Raw genomic sequence first — 12995 nt, 5'->3', positions numbered from 1 at the left:
GCCATCTTCAGAGGCCTCCACATGCGCTGCAGATGAGAGGCAGAGCCACTTCTGCCCTCTCATCTGCTTCGGGAAGCTGTCAACACATCCCGAGGCGTCCAGCTGGGTCTGGCATCTTATAAAGCCCCGGCCCCTCCCCCCCCCCCCAGCTCCTACAGCTGCTACCTCTCTCTCTTTCTCTGTCAAACAAACACAAATACATAAACACTTTGCATGAAAAGAGCGTAGAAAGCACGAGCGTTCACACGCACCCCGGAGCACTAACATCCTCCCCATGCTTGGCGCCATGTGTGTGTGTGTGTGTGTATGGTCACACGGGCCCTCAGACCATTAGTGTTCCTCACTCCCATCAAAACACAAAGTCAAAGCATTCATTCGCTTTAATGGCCCGCGACATTTACAAGTGTTTTTTTTTTTTTTTTTGGCCCGCAAAGATAGGATGATGTCATCGTGGACGTAATGTCATTTGAGTGTCGAGAGGCCGGTGGCAGAGGCCACATGGTGACCTCAAAGATCTCAGCGGAAATAAACTGGGCAAGAGAAAGAGTCACTTAGAGGTTGTAACTGACTTTCTATTTATTTGTTGTGTCTCTAATCAAGACACGAAAAACACCAAACGCACAATCCCTGAGATTAAATGCTGAATTTTCCAACAGCGGATTGCTCTAAAAGCAAAGATGAGTCAATATGGTGAGTAAAGGAGAAATACCAAGATGAAATAAAATGGGATCTTTCCAATAATTGCATTTTCAAAATAAAATTGTGTGTATTTTCTTCTCTAATGGGCCCAAATCCCCAGATTGCTTGGAGGGTTTGTTAAAACCATCAACAAACCGTTCAGAACACTGTTTTATATTTCAATGCGTTTTCATAATCTTTGTCAACACAATGCTGATGTTTAAAGGGGCATTAAAGTCGTGTTTTTTTTTAAGGATACAGGGAATACGCCATCTTAAAGAGGATGATTCACCACCTGCGAATAATAAAGCGCCTCGTATATTAGCAGATGGGAAGCCTGCAGTGGAAACGACGCGGGAGATGTCCATTAAGTATACGACACGAGAAAAAGCTGAAGGAGCCGCAGCGCCCCGACACCTCTTAAAATAATCCTCCGGTATAGTTTGATGATGTAATGAAATGTGACGCGATACAATACGGTGCTGCGGGCGCCATTTGATTGATCGCGTGCTTCAAATGCAAGAAATGACCTGTTAACATTTGTCCAACGGATACGTCTCGTGGCGGCGTGAATTACAACCGGTGTCTGTGAGGAGATAAGGAGGGAGGAGTTCTGGGATGTGGAGAAGGTTTTAGGGAGGAGGTCAGGGTGGGGAGTGGGGAGCGCAGAGCGTGTGTAACGTGTTTAACGTTTATGATCGGATGCTGACACTGTCGTTGGCCTCAGCTCTACTTTGTGTTTACTGAAAACTAAACATCACATTCATGACTTGTCCGAAGAGAAATGCGTTTAATATTAAGAGAAGCGAGAGCGAGACGTCGTCTACAGCTGGAAGTGAAACCTCCCAAATAAACAACTGGAGTTCAGAGATGGAGTCAGGGTAATAACTGGGTTATAACTGATATTACCAGGATATAAATTATATTAACGGGTTATAACTGATCATTAGCAGTAATGAGTTCTAACTTATATCACTGGGTTATAACTGGTCATTAGTAGTGACAGGTTATTACTGATATTAGTGTTATAACTGATATTACTGTGTTATTACTGGTCATTAGTGATGGGTTATAACTGATATTACTGGGTTATAACTGATATAACTGTGTAACAACTGGTATCACTGGGTAATAACAAGTATCACTGTGTTATAACTGGTATCACTCGGTTATAACTAATCATTAGTGATGGGTTATAACTGATATTACTAGGTTATAACTGATATAACTGTGTTATAACTGATATAACTGTGTTATAAGAAGTATCACTGGGTTATAACTGATATCACTAGGTTATAACTGATATCACTGGGTTATAACTGATAGCACTGGATTATAACTGATCATTAGTATTGATGTATAACTGTTATTATTGTGTTATAACTGGGGGGGGGGGGATCAGAAACCAGTTTGTAATGGTGGTTTTACAGACCACGCTCATCATCGTGTTGGGTTGGGTCTAGTAAATGTGATGGGACACAAAACCTGGAGCAGCATGACGCACTAACTAATGTTTTATTGAAGCCCAACCAGGACTCACTTCTCAGGCTGTCAGCGCGCCGCACCGGCAGAACTCTCCCATGATGCTCAAGGTGATCTATTGCGGACAAATGAGAGGCCTGATGAATAACAGCGGCCCCTCCCCAGCTCCTCTCGGCCCCCACGTTTTGATACGTGCACTGTAAAAAAAAATCTGTGAAATATACGGTAAATTACTGGCAGCTGTGGTTGCCAGAGCTTCACCGTAAAAAATAAAGTGAGAACGTATAAGACATTACGGTATACGTTTTTGAAACCGTAAAATTCACTGCTTTTGTTTACGTAAATTACTATTAAAAACAAATCACCGTAAAAAAATTGTGAAATATACGGTAAATTACTGGCAGCTGTGGTTGCCAGAACTTCACCGTAAAAAATAAAGTGAGAACGATAAGACATTACGGTCTACGTTTTTGAAACCGTAAAATTCACAGTTGAGAACTGCTTTTGTTTATGGTAAATTACTATTAAAAAAGCAAATCACCGTAAAAAAAAATTCTGTGAAATATACGGTAAATTACTGGCAGCTGTGGTTGCCAGAACTTCACCGTAAAAAATAAAGTGAGAACGTATAAGACATTACGGTATCGAAACCGTTGAAAATTCACAGTTGAGAACTGCTTTTGTTTACGGTAAATTACTATTAAAAAAACGGATATATCATAAACTGTTTACGGTTATTTGCTTTAGAAAACAGCTATGTTATAAACGTGTTTACAGTAAATTCTTGTAAAACAGCAGTTATACTGTAAAGCTAATTCAGTCTCTCAGTGAAAACACAGAACAACTGTATAATATATTACGGTACTTTATTGAAAAGTTAACGATCTGTGAATTACCGTATGGTTGCCAGAAATTCACCGTAAAAAGTAAAGTGACAACGTATAATACATTACGTATGTTTTGAAAACAGCAGTTATACTGTAAACCTAATTACAGTCTTCGAGAGATAAACACAGTACAACTGTATGAGTTACGGTATTTTATTACCAAGTTCAAAGTAAATGGCCAGCAGTTGCCCAAATTCGCAGCAAAAATATGGTACAACACAATTGATTGGCATAGATTTTACAGTCAACATTCACTTATTGTAAATTACAATGGAAATATCAAATAACGCCTATTGTAAATCAAGATACAGACCATCGTTGATAAACCTTAAGAAACTAACATTCTATGTGAGAAACAGGTTGCACTGATCCAATAACTTAACCGTATACTCACAAGGCATTGTTGAGATCTTGAAGAAACAGCATGTGGACATGAAGGTATATCATGAATAAACATGAAAGATTAGCCACTTGATCATAACGAGTCATAGGGTCTCACACGGACACACAGTTCAGGAAGCGGAGCTGTTCAGGAAGTTCTGCTTGAGGACTGCATGTTGACCATCTTCACTGTGGATTGGGAGGATCCTCTCTGCAGCCTCAAAACAGAAACAAAGGCAAAGTTAGATGGATGCAGTCCTCGAGCAGAGAAACATTAACTGCCTTCTGGTGTTAAACTGAGCTTCAATGACCTAGAACAGCCATTCCCAAAGTGTGGGCCAGTGAAGGTACTGCAGGTATGCAGAGGTCATTACAATAAATAAATAAAATGTTTTTAATTTTCAATTTTGAAAAGTTTGAAATTAATATTAAAATATTTATGATTTAAATTACGTGTTATTCTTTTATCTGACCTATTTTTGATCCGTGACGGTCTTGTATCTCGTCAATAGCGGAAATCTTAGTTTATGTTTTGATCAACGCCGCCTCCCAAAGCTCATCACGCGCTGCCGTAAAATAGGCAACTAAGAAAATCATCATAGTTATAATAATTATAATGCCGATATTACTTCAGTCAAGAAATATTAGGCGCCTTTTTGGCATGTATATCACAAAACAGGCAGAACAAGAGAGATGTTTAACACTTCTCGGTCGCATCGCTCTGCCGTGATGCACGCCGACACATCCGCATGCGCCCACACACTACCCACTCTCTGGCTCGACACGCTGTGGGGGGCATGAGAAGATTTTCAGATTTCAAATTGGGCGCGGCATTCTTGAGTTTGGGAACTGACCTAGAAGAAACCAGCACTCTGAACACTTTTATAGTTAATCAAAATTAATAAGAGTCAGGTTGAATGTTAAAGGACACATTTTAGTACAAAGGCATCAACATGTGTTTAATTTCTGTCATCTTGCAGCCTACACAGATGCCTCGACTGTTTCACGTGATGATAGTCTTGATTGCCTGAGTCCAGATCCTGGAATTTTTTAAATACTCAGTGTACAAAAGATATTATATCTGCCTCCGCCATAGTTAGATTTTGTTGATAAGACTCAGTCCAATGCCTCCTGCATTTACCATTAAATGAGCATAAGAGTACGGACAGTAAAGACTAGGACTAGGGATTTAATATTTTATCGATTTATGCGTACCGGGAAGCACTTTAAACGTGCTAAACGACATCAAGTTGTGCATATGCCTGATTTTTGCGACAATTTTTTAAACGCATATCTAAATATTATAAATTCCTTTGGCCATATATCCTGTCGGGTTGCTATCATGGAGCACCATACACACTGGAGTATCAGACATAATATGTTCTCCATTATATGTTATATATTGTCATGCAGACCATGTGGGTTATCCTGGGTTAATTTTGATGGGCAAAAGATGGGCAAAGAACAGAGAATCAGAGGGAGACACGACAAATAATAAAATAATGTTGACAGCGAGAGTTACACTGAACTGGCGAGTGGACGCCGCCCTGCATCTTTATTCCACACATTCCGGAATAACACACCGGTAACACGGGACCAACAGCATCAACACATCTCTCAGCAGACTGTCACGCCCGTAGTAGCTCGTGGCACTTGTGCCTAGCGCAGCTTTGCCATGGTTATAATATTATTTTATTATTTTTGGCTACTTTTATGAATGCAAGACTTGCAATCACAATAATGGCATTAATTCGAGTCTGCCACCGTCATCATCGGTCTCCCCGCAGTTCAGGGGACCGGTGACGGTCTGCGTCGCTATCCAGCCTGACGCTGGTGTGCCCCACACGGGCTCACTGTGAAGTCAATACACGCAGTAGCCTCACCGTTCAGGGAGTGAGAGGTCGCAACCCGCTGACACAGGGCGGACGTCACCTGAGTTCATAACACAAGTTTTTTTCTATTTCAACCCCAGGCATCGAGCGAGCAAAGCAGCACCTATGCTGCGTCCGAATCCGGGTATGTATTGAATGGGTACTACCGTACTACCGGGTTTCGTTTTGCAACCCAACTAAGTAAAGACGACAGCACATCTATTAGTTGATTTTTTGGGAAAGAAGAGATGTCTTAGAATGAAATACCATTATATTAGGGGGCACTGACTTGCGCATACAAGACACAGGTGCTTTATTCTAGTATTTATAAATGTCGTCGAGGAGACACAAACCATGAGATAAACAAAAAACAAAGCATCAACTTTGACTTTGTAAATTTAAATGAAATGGGTTTGATTCCTGGGGCTCTTTGCTCTTTGCAGATCATTCCTCTCAATCCAGTGTCTCTCTCTCTCTACTTCTGTTGTCCAATAAAACACAAATGACAAAAAATATATTTACATTAAATGTTACAAGATAAGAGTACATTGTCTTAATTACCTGTTCAAACTGCTCTTCTACTAATTTAAATATTTCAAAGGCTTGAATTTTCACAGCTTTATTAAATCAAATGCATGGCTAGTCAACAGTAGCTTACCTACCTTGCTTATCTGAAAGTTTGTTCTGGCAAGATATAACAAGTTTGTTTTGTTTCAACTTTTGTGCCCTTCTATAATCAAACACTATATACAGTGATTAGCTCTAAATGAGGAAATAAAATAAAAAATATATATATATTACTTTACCTCTGAAGGAACTCAAGTTCACTGAAAGTTGCTTCTTGTTTTTCTTGGTTTCAACTTTTGTGCCTGGATTGATCAGGAAGAAACACTCAGACCAAGTAAAAAAAAAGATTTATAACAGCTGAGTGTTTGTCAAGGCTCAGGAAGTATACTTTTTCATGATATTCTAATTTAGAGATAGGATATTTGAGTCAGCAATAAATCAGAATAAAAGGCTTGCAATATTTCATCCAGAATGTATGACATTTTGTTTTTTAGAGACAGTCCTGTATACAGTGATTAGCTTAAAAAAATATAAAACATCAAACAGATGGCAGAAACAAAGTTTGGGATTTGGTCATTCACAACCTTGCCATCTACACTTAGCATGAACTGCCTGAAAATATTTAACAGTAAACCAGCCATTACCATTCCAAAATCGATCATAAAAAGTGGTTCTTCCTCATCCAGTTGTATTTTCTCCTCCATACAAGTGTAACAGATCCTCCAAGTTTGGGACTGTTCTGCTCCAAAAACAACACCATTCTGGGCTGGTAAAGGCTTTGAAAATAAATAACAATACCGAATGAACAAATGTGTATTCTTCTAAACTTTTTCAGCTCAAGATTGCTGGTCCATTTCATTTATTTTGGAGCAGAAGAGTCGGTATAACTTAAAGGATCTATTACACCATAACAAGACTATGTATGTCATGCAATATTTCCTTATATTAGAGGTTTCTTCAGTAAAACTGAATCTCAACTTACCACATACAATGATGCATGGTGTGACAGGCATTTCATCAAAATAGCACGTCTTCTGAGCAGCCCTCCAACTGTCCCTGCAAAACACGTTTGTACAAAGGTCTGTTTTCAACCAGCTTCAAAGCACTTAAACAAACAACGTGGTTCATTTCTATGAAGTTTGCAATGAAGCACATAACCCTCTGTGTTTCAATTAAACATTTTCTTAGCCAACCTTTGGTAAACTAACGTTAGCTAGCTAATGTTCAATGCAGAAACCCATAACCTACATTACATCAACGTTTTTAGAAAACAAAGCCTCAAATTAAAATATAGCTGAGATAATTATGGAAGAAGAAATGTAGCTTGAGTCAGGCCGTTGTTCCAGCTATGCAGGAAATGGCGCTAAAATGACTTGAAAAGTTCAATCTCCAAACGTCATGTAGGCTACGCGTGTTTTCTTTCTTTTTAACAGTCACTTATCTCTCTTTTCTCTCTCCTCTTTCTCTCTGTCTGTCTGTCTCCCAGGCTCTGCAAAAGTTCGTCAAAACAAGGAGAACTTAAGCAAGGACTGCTTTGAATGGGCAGACTAAATGGCAACTAGAACTTATTATTTTGTTTTGTTTGTTGGTTAATCTTAGTTCATGTTGAATGTTGAAACAGTGATGAAACGTCTTTCAAAAATCAAAGTGTTGCACTGTAACACGTTTCAACATCAGCAAAAGTTAAAAATATTTCTTTACATGCATGCCATGATATTCTCACACCTATCATACTGCATCACCTGGTACAAACAACTATACAACCCATCAAAATTATGGACAAAAACAATGAGGTGGCACCATTGTCAGATCTTGCAAAACATTATGTTCAACTTTGAAAGCTTTTAAGCGATACAAGATTAATGCATCACAGTTACAATTCTAATGCAATGGTGATGTCCATATCAAATAAAGTCAAGTCAATCACAATACAGTCATTTCTTTCACCAGTATAAACATGAATCAGATTGAATTATCTTGCATTATTTCCAATAGAATTGTTAGTTTTTCCTATGACGCAGACACAGACCATATGTTCATATTGTATTTCCTTTTAACTATGCATATCCTCCTATAAAATAGCATTGTGTAAAGTTTTACTTTGATTATAACTTTCTTCCTGACTTTGGAAGCCTGTGGTTCCACAACAGAGGGGTTTCTGTTACAGATGCACCAATACATACCAAGCAAGTATTGTTTAATCCATAAGTAAGTCACATTTCAGTTTTCACTGGAATGTGGTTCTGAGGCTTTGTCTGACAGTGGTTTGCTTTCCAAAAAGAGTCTTATTTATGGTTTATGTTAATATTTATGTTTGGCAGGCTGGTGTAAGGCGTAGCTCCCTTTAGATACGTTTTGTCAATCTTTGACTAACGTTGTCATTGTAAAATGCCTTGAAAGCAGTTATTTTACAAAACAATGTTTCCAAAATAAAAATACTCAGTAGAAAAGGCATCTCAGCCAAGACAGCCCAACAATGTCCAGTGCTCCTTCTTCATGCCCTCCTCGAACTCCTTCCATCCCTTTGTTTTAGCATCTACTTTACAGAGCTGTGTTTCAGGAGACCCTCAGCTTGACGGCCCACACCCCCGTTCCACACACCCAGTGTCCACCACCAGGTTCTCCTGGGTTCACAAAGAACATGGTCTACTCGGGAAGTGTGAGAAGTTCTTCCAAAGGTGGGAGTTGAAGACCTGCCAGACAGGATCGTCCGCCAGACATTCCTATTCACCTCACTAACAGGTCACCTGAGTGTCCAAGACATATCAGATGATACAATTACAAAGTCGATCATTGATCTCATGATCCACCTTATATTCGAAAATGGTGTTTATGGACAAACTCGTGGGCAGCACAGAAGTTCAATAGACACCACTCTGGTTAAGATCGGTCAAGCCTTCCTAGATATATTATGGTGTATTTCTATAATCTGTACAATGTTTAGTACAATCAATAAATGTGAAAATTACAGAGCTGGCTGTTACAGTCATGATACATTTAACAGTGACAGATTGTATTTTCTAAAAGTTCTGGATGTAAAATGACAGTTTTGATTGTTTTGACAAACTGTATCTTTTACAAATAATAAATGCAAACAAAACAGGTCTGGCTGTTAAATTACATTTAACAGTAACAAAATGTATTTCGGTATTAATTGTTGTTCATATTACGGTATATTTCCGTGATCAGTACAATGTTTTGCAATTAAAAGGTACAAACAATAAATGCAGTTGTCAGCACAGTAGTCCGTACATTTAACAGTGACAGATTGTATTTTTAAAAGTTGTGACAAACTGTATCTTTTACAAATAATAAATGCAAACAATACAGGTCATGGCTGTTATATTTCCATTCATTTAACAGTAACAGAATGTATTTTTAAAGAGTAAGATATGCAAAACTACGGTATTAATTGTTGTTCATATTACGGTATATTTCCGTGATCAGTACAATGTTTAGTGCAATTAAAAGTTATAAACTGTATTTGTACAAACAATAAATGTGAAAATTATAAAACGTTATAGCTCAGTTGTCAGCACAGTAGTCCATACATTTAACAGTGACAGATTGTATTTTTTATTGATTATTGTTCATAATACGGTGTATTGTATTTTCTACAAGAAATACATGCATAAATTACTGTTTGGGCTGATATATACATATACGGTGTTGCAATGTGATAGAAACGAATATAACCTATTTTGAATTAAAATCTACGTTCTTTTTTTACAGTGTGCATTAACAGCTTGTGTTCATTACCTGCTAATTAACCATTGTTTGACATGCATAGGGGGGGGGGGGGGGGGGCTGCTGCCGGTAAACCACGTCTCCTGCAGTCAGATCCCCCCGGTGATCCACCGCCGATGGGACCCGGAGGAGCGCGATGCCCTTGAGGACAGCCAGCGATTGCAGGGCAGGATGGATGGATGCATTCACGGCCATAAATTCTCTGCTTCCTAACTATCTCATTCATCATATGCACGGCACACTCCTCTGCAGCCGTGAACACACACACACACACACACACACACAGCACACTTCCCCACCCGGCACACTCCTACACCTCCCTGGTTCCTATAGTAAATAAGGCACACAGACAAGAGATAGGGGGGGGGGGACACCAGATAAGTGTATCAGTGCAATGACCATATGACAATGCACAGCCCTCTGTTTCACCTTGGAATGGTTGAATTTTTCCGTATTTGAAGATACAACAGTCTCTCTCTCCCCCCCCCCCCCCCCCCTTCAAAAAGATACATTTTCATATCTTCTTCTCAGCCGGTCACCATTCACATAGCAGACTTTCCTCTGTTCTCTGTAGATACGGCGTCCGTCGGCGTTGCGTTGGTGGGAATAAATCACACGGCAGGAAGTGGAAGCGCGGTGCCGAGTGCGACCTCACGCAGCATCGTGTGTAACATACGCTGGCCGTGTTTGCTTTGGCACAAACGCAGCCCTGCGGTGACCTTATGAATGTAATGTTGTTTACAAAGGGGTTCGTCTTATTTTCTTTCTCCATAGATATATTCCGACAGAAGTTGAAAAAAATCCTTGACTTTTATCACATTTTTATTTCATTTTTTAAAAACCTGACTGAGTTGTGTTTGTTTCCTGAACAACTCAAAGATCTGAGAGTCAGATTCAATATGCGTGTGACTTTTTTCTTTTCCAACCCTGTGTTTGAATATTGTTATAAAAAAATATAATCTAACGCAAGACAATTGCCTCAATTCCCTTCCCACGCCCCTTTTTCACCTTTCACATCGTCTTTGTCTCTCTCCCTCGTGTCGCTGCGCGACCCGCTAAGTGATTTTATGGCGTAAAAAAAAAAACGTAAAAAAAAACGTCGCTCCTTTTGACTGCATCCACACTTTCTGCCTATCCAATATTAATTCTGTTATCTTTGAATCAATCATAATTAGCCTGGCCGTGAATGCCGCGCACGAGGAGGAATACCCAAGATTAGATATATTTCTACTGCCCTCAAGTGGTCAGACGAGGGTACTGCAGCGCAAATAGAGCTCCAGGAATTAGACCCTTCCCCTGACGCCATCTGTTCTCCTCAGTGCAGCTGGACAAGGGCAGCTCTGTGAAAAGTGATGGCATTATAGCGAGCAGCTAATACGTTTCCAGACTCCAATAGGGGGCCGTCTCGCCCCCCCCCCCCCCCCCCCCCCCCCGTGGTAATGGATGTGATGTTTGCACAGGGAACCTCGGTGTCAACTGTAAAATGCTTTCCTGGCTGCTGCTTGGAATTTACAGCCCCCGAATTGCTTTGCTGGAACTCCATCGACATCACGCTGGGGAAAAGAGCACCGGGAGAACAACACATCTCACGGCGCTCGCTCGTTTCTCGGGGGCCAGAAATGACTGGAGGCGATGGAGATCGTGTGCGCGAGGAAGGTCAGAGGTTAGCGAGGAGAACACAAATCAACGTGGAGAAGGAAACACAACTCTAATAAGAGGAGAGAAAAAAAACATTCAAATTCAGTGATGAATTCATTCTGCAGCAACTGAAACGCTGTTGACTTTAAACGTTTTAAGAAAACCAACAAGACCTATTGATTTGGCGATTTACATCTCTCCATCACACATTACTACCTCTGCTTCCTCCCCGGAGTCTTTGTGACTTCCCGTCTCACAGGGTCCATTGGACCCGGCTGGGTCTGATGCCTCCTGCCTGGTGGACCGGCCTTTTTTGGGGGGTGATTTGGTGGCGAACTGACCCGTTAACTCATTATTTGAGAAATGGTTCAACCGTCTTTATTTTAGTTATAATTATTGAACATGTTAGTATCAAGCACAATATTTCCAACCTGGCTCTCTCTCTCTCTCGTTCGCCCTGCCTCTCAAAAGCGAGCAGACTTTTTTGGTTTCCGTATTAATATATTCTATTTGTTTTTTTCTCTCCTCCACAGCGGTGCTCCGAAACCCTTCAGGGACATCTTCGGGGATCCAGCTGACATGTGGGGCAGGCTGGAGGAGCATGATGGAGGCTGCCAGGTTGTGGACCCTGATCCCCTTTCGGACAAAAAAATTTGAATTGTGAATCCGAAGTAGCTTTTTTGGACAAGTATGTGAATACAAACAAGGAAGTTGACTTCTCGTTCTGTTGCTCTCAATATGCATAAATGGAAATATGAATACTTAATATAATTATAGGAGTCCAATTATGGGACAACAAGAATGGTTAACTCATTTTTGGTTTTCAACAGGATTATTTATAAAACAATTTTTGAGGGTTACAGTATAAATCTAATTAAAGCGTATGTATATGGAAGATGTATGTATATATATATAACTTTTTATTTTCTTTTTCTATATTTTATATTAATTATCTGATTTATTTAATAATAATAATTTAGGATAGGAATATATAAGCATTGTTGCTTCTACCTATAGCGTTTCAGTCTCTGATATATTATATAGAATAATATTGTATTGTATTGCAATGATTGACTGAATAAGATACACAACAAAATTAAAATACACAACAATACAGCTAAAGACACGTGCAACAAAGCATGGACAAAGTTTGAAAACAATAACAATCACATTGTGCAAAATGTAAGGGTGCTACAGTAAATTTGGCTCACTCAGAATTACTAAGAATTCTTAATCTTAAACAAAGTTCTTTCATTTAATATCTGTACTTTTAAGATACGAGCTGCGACACATTTAAATATAAAGATTCTACCCCCTTTGAAAGGGTATCTGTAAATGCCACCATCCAAAGAAAGAAAGGTTTGTTTTTTTAATAGCCGATTTTTTACAAATATCTCCCCAAGGGGAGCGTCTTTCTTCTGGAGTCTGGCATGAATTCTGGTAAAGGTAATTTTTCTTACTGGGGGGGGGGGGGGGGGGGTTAGAAGAAAAAGACAACATGAATGGGAGTGAGAGGCATTCGAGGCTTTTCAAGGTCCCAGACAGACGTTAAACTCACAAGAGAAACAACTCATTCAATAAGATGCTCCTCGGGAAGATGTGGCTCTGCGTCTTTTAGTTTATGCTCTTTGATAGTTTACAGAATCTCGCCACTTTAAATACAACTCTCAAACCGTTTACAGGCCATCTGATCAACCGGTTCATTTGTAGCCGACCTCCTGTATTACATTTTAAATGTCACTCC

The sequence above is a fragment of the Pseudoliparis swirei genome, chromosome 24, assembly GCF_029220125.1.
Source record: "Pseudoliparis swirei isolate HS2019 ecotype Mariana Trench chromosome 24, NWPU_hadal_v1, whole genome shotgun sequence".
Classification (NCBI taxonomy): domain Eukaryota; kingdom Metazoa; phylum Chordata; class Actinopteri; order Perciformes; family Liparidae; genus Pseudoliparis; species Pseudoliparis swirei.
Note: the sequence above shows the minus strand (reverse complement) of the source record.